The sequence below is a fragment of the Antechinus flavipes genome, chromosome 4 (assembly GCF_016432865.1).
Source record: "Antechinus flavipes isolate AdamAnt ecotype Samford, QLD, Australia chromosome 4, AdamAnt_v2, whole genome shotgun sequence".
Classification (NCBI taxonomy): domain Eukaryota; kingdom Metazoa; phylum Chordata; class Mammalia; order Dasyuromorphia; family Dasyuridae; genus Antechinus; species Antechinus flavipes.
The window spans coordinates 190,743,618-190,751,353 of record NC_067401.1 but is presented as its reverse complement, the minus strand read 5'-3'; the positions used below and the strand labels follow the sequence as shown (position 1 = coordinate 190,751,353).

At 40.7% G+C, this 7,736-nt stretch overlaps 1 long non-coding RNA gene across 1 annotated transcript; it reads left to right on the top strand.

Annotated features, from left to right (window-relative positions):
- Positions 1–1,037: 1,037 nt before the first annotated feature.
- On the top strand, positions 1,038–7,491 carry LOC127561111 (uncharacterized). The gene is made up of 3 exons (XR_007953458.1): positions 1,038–1,285; positions 3,873–3,982; positions 5,162–7,491. It is a non-coding gene; the product is annotated as an uncharacterized LOC127561111 (long non-coding RNA).
- The last annotated feature ends 245 nt before the right edge of the window (positions 7,492–7,736 follow it).

Genomic DNA, 7,736 nt, shown 5'->3' with positions numbered 1-7,736 from the left:
ATGTTGAGCTATTACCAGCAGAGGACAGCAGAGAACAGTGTTCTAAAAAGAGCAACAAAATTAGAGGAGAAAGCAGCTCACCTGATGACATCACTAGAGTCCTGTACCTAAAGATATCCATAGAGACCATTGACAGCTGTGCATTATGGGATTTTCCTGTGTGTATTCCTTTCATTCCACTGCTGGTTTGGTATAACTTGTGGGAGACTGAGCTCCTATGTGAATGGGGAGTCCTTACTCACTCTTTATTTTGCTGTATTGTTCAATTATATGTATTTTGCTTTGAATGGATATCTCTTTTGTGGTTTTTTCCCAGTTTTAAAAAAAATCATTAGAGGTTTTAGAGCTAATGGTTTGGAATGGATGCTGACCCAGAAAATTTCTATATTGAGCAAGGTGTTGGAGGTGTTGTCACTCCACAAAGAGATTCTATTTTACAATAATGCTGTTACCTGAAAGAAAGAACTATAAGTTACTGGAAGTAACTATCATGATACTAGTATAAAAGTGCCCTAAGTGATCCATGAGTTTCAGAGTGGATTGCAGGAATTATAAATGCCCTTACTGGAAATGGTTTGAGTTACAAGGAGCTTGAAATTTAATCACTTGGGATCTTGAACAAGTATTTTAAGCCTCTTGAGCTTTTGCTTCCTTCTATGGAAAATGTTGATAATTAAATCCTCACTAATGACAATATTCAATTGTTTTGAGGTTATTATAAGCAAAGCACCTTGTAGTTTGAAAGCATTAAGTGGATGTAAAACATTATTACAAATCTGTATATTTTTGAAAAAAATGAATAAAGAACTTAATAACCTCTTAGGATTATGCTCTCAAAGAATTCTTATTCTAATGGGATCACCTTTTAAAGACAAAAGAAGAGAGTTTATAGATAAGAACAAATCATGGAATGAGGAAGCAAGGATCTAGGGAACTTGTTTTTTTCTGCCAAGAAAAGTAGTCTTACATTCCCTTTACAACAACTTGCTGACTGGTGACAGATGACATAGCTCAGCTTTAAAGCTTATTGGTTCTTCTTTTAGTCACTGTTCAATACTAAGGGACTTAGATATACCTGCCAGCTCTTTTTCTCTAACAAGTAGGGTGGTGAGTCCTATTGACTGAGTAAGGCCATCCATCCTACAATTTGCTCATTCCCTTGATTCCTGCTGATCCTTGACATGGTTGATGTTTGGATTTCTGCTGGCTGTTGGAAGATTGATCTGGTAATGACATCGATGATGTTGATACCTTTATTTTGGGCCAAGGAAATCCCTCACTCAAGGTAAGTGCAATTATTATTGCTTCCTGGTTTTCTATACAAGGCATGGGGTCATTGAACTCCCAAGAAGAATTAGAGAATTCTAGTCTCCAATTGGGGAGTAGAAGCCTCCTTCCTCGGAAAAACAAGGTGATCATTTGGGGTAATTGGTAGAGCAAGGAGCTTATATCAGAGTCCCAAAGAAACCAAGACCATCTTCAAGCTAATCTGGCAACAATATATGTTTCTGTGGTCATGGACAAAACAGTGGAACTGAGGAGACTGAGGATTGAGAAGGTTCCCTTGAGAAAATTCATCTTTCACTCATACTTTTTCATCTGTAATTTTTTCAAAGCTTAAGTCAATGTTAATCTGCTAATTTCTATTTCCAATTCATTGTTCATACTAATGTCAATCTTTTTAGCCTCCCCACAAATCTTCTGTGTCTTCCCATTGTCTCTAGGGTCAATTTCAAATTCTTCAGTCTGACATTTTAAGCCCAATCCAACTCTTCAATTCATTTTGCTCTCCTTTGAACACTCTTCATTCCATTTGAACTATTCAATCAATTTTCTCAGAATTTAGCCCTCATCTCTCTACTCCAAGCATTGTATAAGCTGCTCCTCACTCTTGGAATGTACTCTCTTCTCACTGCTGTTTTCTGAGCCTTGACTTCCTTCAAGGAAGAACTCAACTGGTTCATACTCTGTAAAACTCTGAATAGGTACACTGGAATCAGATAATTGAGCACTTAAAGCTAATTACCTATTGGACAATACTCTATTATCATATACTTAGGAAAATGGCCCTTCTCATTATTCTGTGCTGGCTCCATCTTTTGGTCTATACAGAGAATTGTAGGAGGGATTAAGGGGTGGAGTGAAACAAGTCAGAGTCACTTTGGAGAAGGATGAGGAGAAGGGAGGTCAATCAGTGGAGAGCATGTGGCAGTTTTGTCAATCCCTTTCACTTCTCCCCCTAAAGACCAAGGACTTTTGCTTATCTTGACTCCTGCTGATTTTGAGGCCTCCAGGGAGCTAATCCATACTTCACAATACTCCATAAAAATTTCCTTGATCTCTTCAGAATAAAATGTTCTCATGTTCCTCAGATTCCCTCATATTACCATCTAATGGGGAGCCATTTTATACTCCTTGTCCTTGTCCTTGTAGTACTGGGTACTATTTAAGTTAGAAGAAGCCAAAGATGAAGGTGAAAATCTCTTTGCTGTTTTCTTCCTATCTATGTGTGTCTCTAGTTCCTTATTTTAAAATGTTTCTGTCTGGCCCCAGAGACTTTGACAGATTTATAACATTTCTTGAACTTATTTTTCTTTTTTAAATCCTTCACTGTTGTTTTTGTTTATTTATTTATTTTAACCAATGTGGGATAATGACTGGATGTTATTAAGCAAAGTGGTTTTGGGGAAAAGATGACTGAATTCAGGAGTCAGAGGACTTGTGCTGCAGCCCCACCCCCTCCTCCCCTTTGTATACTAGTCTAGTGTCTTTGGATAAGTCGTTTCAACAGGCTGACTGTTGGAACACCTCATTTCCTTCCTGTGTAAAAGTCAAAATAGAATTGATAAATAGGATTTTTTTCAAGTAGAATAGAAACAGTTGAAGCAAGGTAATTATATCAGTATGAAGGGCATCTGTTAGCCTGTGCATGCTGGATAATAGGGGCAAGTCGCTCAGATTACAAGGGTAGGGGTTTTGTCAAAGGCAGGGGGTTTGGTTCAGGCAGGAGGAAGGTTTGTAAGAATGAGGTCTTGATAGTCTGGAAGAGGTAGTAAGCAGAAGAATCATGAGAGAGATTTCCCAAAAGGAAGAAGCTCAGCTCTTTCTCCTGCTGCATCTGTGTCTGTGAGTTGTAGGTTGTTGTTTGTCCTTCATTCTAGAAGAGAACCATGACATCAGGTAGGTGATACCATGATATGCAAGTGAATTATATTTAAGAGAGGAAGGATTGTGCAAGGTCACTATCTGGTTTTCCCCTTCAGAGCCATCTGGGTTCAGTGAATATATATTAGTGGATATAGATCAGGAGGACTGAAGATGGTCCTGGATGAAAAGGGAGACCTTGGCCTTTTTTAGCTAAGGTTTTCAACAGGTCTCAGTTTGACTGAGGCTGCATCCATTCAGTGATTAAGGGTTAGGGTTATTTTCTGTGGCTCCCCTCACTTTCCATTCCCATCTTCTCCACATACAATGATTGTATGTATGAGTTGAATATGTTTGTGAGTGTATATAATTGTGTTGTGTATGTGAGGATTGTGTGCATGTAAAGGTTGTGTATGTGTGTGTGTGTTTTGGGTGTGGCCAGAAGTAGGAAGCCAGGAACTATTACATGTTTCTGGAATCACCTTTGTAGGGAGAGCATTGCCCCACACCCAAGCACAGTACCCAAAGTGTTAGGTTCCTGCCCTGTGTGGCCTCCCTGTTCCAGGTTGGGCCCAGATCAGCAACCACTCCCTCAAGCTCTGAGGGCTCAAAGGACTGGAAGCCATGTAGGTGACGGTCAGGTCCTGAGGCCTGGGGACATTACCTGGTCACAGGGGCCACAGGTGGCTGGTTTGCCATGGCTGATGCTGCTCTGGGTCTGTCCACAGAGGATTTCGTGTACCAGTTCCAGGTGATTGATACTTTACTAACAGCATGGAGCAAGTCTCAGATACTTCTACAATGGCCAGGAATTTTCTCCACTTGGACTGCTATGTGGGTAAGTTTGTGATTGAATGGGATGGAGCTGGGGTGGCCAGATGCTGAATATTGGAACACTCAGAAGGAAATCATGAAGGAAGACCAAGCCTCTGTGGACCCTATGTATCCACAACTATAAGGTATATATAAGCCTTTCTCATTGGAGAGAAGTGGGTAATCCCCACTCTCACTTTCTGACTTCTGGGGCCAGGGAGGTGTGTCCTCCTGAATGTGTGTCCTGAGCTGACCCAGAGGAGGCTGGACTCCCATTCCCTTCCTCATCTGCCCTGCAATCTACCTCTCCCTCTCCTTGTACAACCTTGACAGAATAGAGGAGGTCCTGAATGGTGGGTGTAGTGGGAAAGAAACTGTAGCATTGAAAAAAATTATTCCCGGGGGAAGGCAGGAAGTTCTGTGGTCCCACTCACTAGAGTTAATACAAGTTATATCAAGTCCCTGAGGCTAAATTCTTCAGCTAAGACTATGTATAGTACAATGCTATCTACCCCCCTTTAGGTCAGTTCACCAGGAACTCTGCCTTGTAGTGTCTCTCTCCTTCCCTTCCCCCATGTCACGTGGTATCTCCCCTAACTCCATTTACTTCCCAAACCCCACTTCTCCTTACAGCTAACTATCTCTTTTAGGGTGCTAAATCCCTCTGAGGATTTAGCCTGTCAGCTTGCCTCAACCTCATGGGGTGCTCTCTTTCTATTGAGTAATTGTGAGTCTTTTATATGCTCTCCACTCCTATTTCATATTTATCTTTCCTAATGTTTATTGTATCCCTTCATTTTGTCTGTAACCTATTCCCCCAAATAAATCTATCTTTTGCCAAAGAGAATGGCCATTGTGAATTCTTCACATGACCAAACTTCTAATTTTGGTGCCATCATTTGCTACCAAACCCTACGTCAAATATCACATCAGGACCACCCATGGGATGTCTGTCAAAACCAAGGCTGAGCGGACCCTATAGGGACCCGGATATTATCCTCTTCCTCCCATGGGGATCGTGAGAATCTGGAAGATCTAATCCCCTGGACAGGATAGAGCATTAGAGCCTGTGTGGGACACCTCTGAGGGAGACCCTCAGGACCTGAGAGGCAGGGGGATCCTCATCAGAAGGAAAGGCCTACTTTCTAGGGAAAAAAAAAAAAAGCTGTACTGTCTTCTCACACTTTGTATTACTCTCCCCCAGTCCAGCCCAGAGTGACCATCTCTCCTTTCAAGACAGAGGACCTTATATCCCAAAGAGATCTTAAAGGAAGGAAATATGTGCAAAAATGTTGGTGGCAGCCCGTTTTGTAGAGGCAAGAAAATGGAAACTGAATGGATGCCCATCAATTGGAGAATGCTTGGGTAAATTGTGGTATATGAATGTTATGGAATATTATTGTTTTGTAAAAAATGACCAGCAGGATGAATACAGAGAGGCTTGGAGAAAACTTACATGAACTGATGCTGAATGAAATGAGCAGAATCAGAAGATGATTATATACTTCAACAACAATACTGTATGAGGATCAATTCCAATGGAAGTGTATATCTTCGGCAATGAGAAGATCCAATTCAGTTCCAATGAATATGGACTACTTGCATTTTTGTTTTTTTTTTTTCGCAGGTTATTTTTACCTTTCTGAATCTGATTTTTCTTGTGCAGCAAGAGAACTGTACAAATATGTACACATATATTGCATTTAAGATATACTTTAACATGTTTAATATGTATGAGACTGCCATCTAGGGGAGGGGATGGAGGGAAGGAAGGGAAAAGTTGGAACAGAAGTGATTGCAAGGGACAATGTTGAAAAATTACTCATGCATATGTACTGTCAATAAAAAGTTATAATAAAAAAATTAAAGTAAAATTTTTCACAAGAAAAGAAAAAGCTAAAAAAAAAAAAAAGAAAGACAGAGGTTTTACAGCACCTGTTGCTCTGCTCTCTCACCAGCTTCTATCCTAAACAAGATCAAGGTCACCTGATTCAAGAATGGATCAGAGGAAACAGCTTGGATTGTGTCCATAAATCTGATACAGAATAGAGACTGGACCTACTAGACCCTGGTCCTGTAGGAAATGATTCTCCATAGCAGAGATGTCTACACATACACTGTGGGTCAGTGCACAGAGCTTCATCAGTGTGTAATGGAGTGAGAACCAATTCCTTTATTCTATCCCCAGCCTGAAATCCTAGTCCTTAAACAGGATCCCCCATCTTTAAATCCTAGGACAGGGTAGCTTCTAATTCTGGAAGTCCTTCAGTGAATGTTTCCAAAGATCCCATGCCGACCTATGCTCTTGACCATATGTATTCTGCTCTCTCAATGCAGCATTGAGCTAGCATCCACAGAGCCTTGGTGCTGTTTGGGACAAAGACACCTCCCCAAATTGACTACTCAGAGATCACTCATAAAAAGCAGAATTATTTATTAGAATCTCGAGAAGCAGACCACCTTCCCCTGCCCCCCCCATCTGTGGGCCAAAGCCCACAGCAGGAGAGAGTCACTCCCTTGAGAGTGCTCACAGCTTTTATACATTTCAGACAAAGAACTCCAAAAATCCCACCTCTATGTGGTGTGATTGGTCACATAAGTCTCTATTCCCCTCTTTGGTCAGTGGAATGTAGTAGATGTACAGCTTCTTCACCAGTATCCTTCTTTGGGTAATGGAATGTAGTCCAGGCCTTATCTAAAGGGCTTCAGGAGAGGCCAAAACTGAGGCCTCTAAGGCTTCAATTAATTCAGCTAATAGTCTCTGATCAAGATGTGCTTGATCTGTAAGTTCTTCACCTTTTGCACCCAGTGCTTTCTGGAAATATTTTTTCCTCAACAGAGAAAGCTTGGAGAATGTTCCTTAACCCAGGATATAGATTATTTTTTATTTCTGAATTCAGTCTTTAGATGTTTCTGGGATCAAGATGAAGGGGGTATACCTTCTAAGGGAAACATAGCAGTAATCCTGAGGCCTCTTGACCATAAAGTGCTATTGTTTTAACAGTCTGTCAATGATCCTAAAATCTCCTGGCTTTAGGAATACTATAATATAGTCTTAGAAACTTTTCTGACTGCCAGATAATCTGTTGATCAGTGATAAAGGGTTTTTGAGACAAATGGTGAGGGGAATACCAGACTACTCTTCAGCTCTACCTCTGGACCATAAAATTATTCATGACATGAAAAACTAAATCTCTTTGTCTTTTCTGATGAATTTGTCTTCTTTCTCCTGGTTCTTTGCTAAATCCTTTTGGAATTTAGCCCATTTCAACTGCATTACAATTATAATTAATTTTACACCTTGACCTGAAAATGGGTTCTAGCCTGCAAATTCTTTTGAGACACTTCACAACATTGGTCTTCAACCCTAACCTTTTGGGATCTCTCTTTTGAACATCAACAAAGAGATGCCCTCAGAGAAGCAGTTATTCTCCCTGTCCCCAACCCTGAACCCCATGGGCCCTTTTATTTCCTTTTATGACTTAGATGGAGTTGGAACAGGAATTCAGGCCTCTGTCCCTGCTTACTTCTCAGTTTCTTAATGCCCCTTCCATTATGGGTGCTCAGAGATTTTAAATCACTCATGGATAACATTGGTTCAGGGTGGGATGGAGTGGGCTAATAAATAGTGACCCCGATACATTTTCTACTGAGGGCACAATCTGAATCTACTCAGAGCAAATTGATAAGTGGAATTGGAAGCTTTGTCCTGGGGCTGATCTTTTACCTGAAAAACCAAAAAGGTAAGGAGCATGTAGGAAGAGGCTTTGGCTTCATAA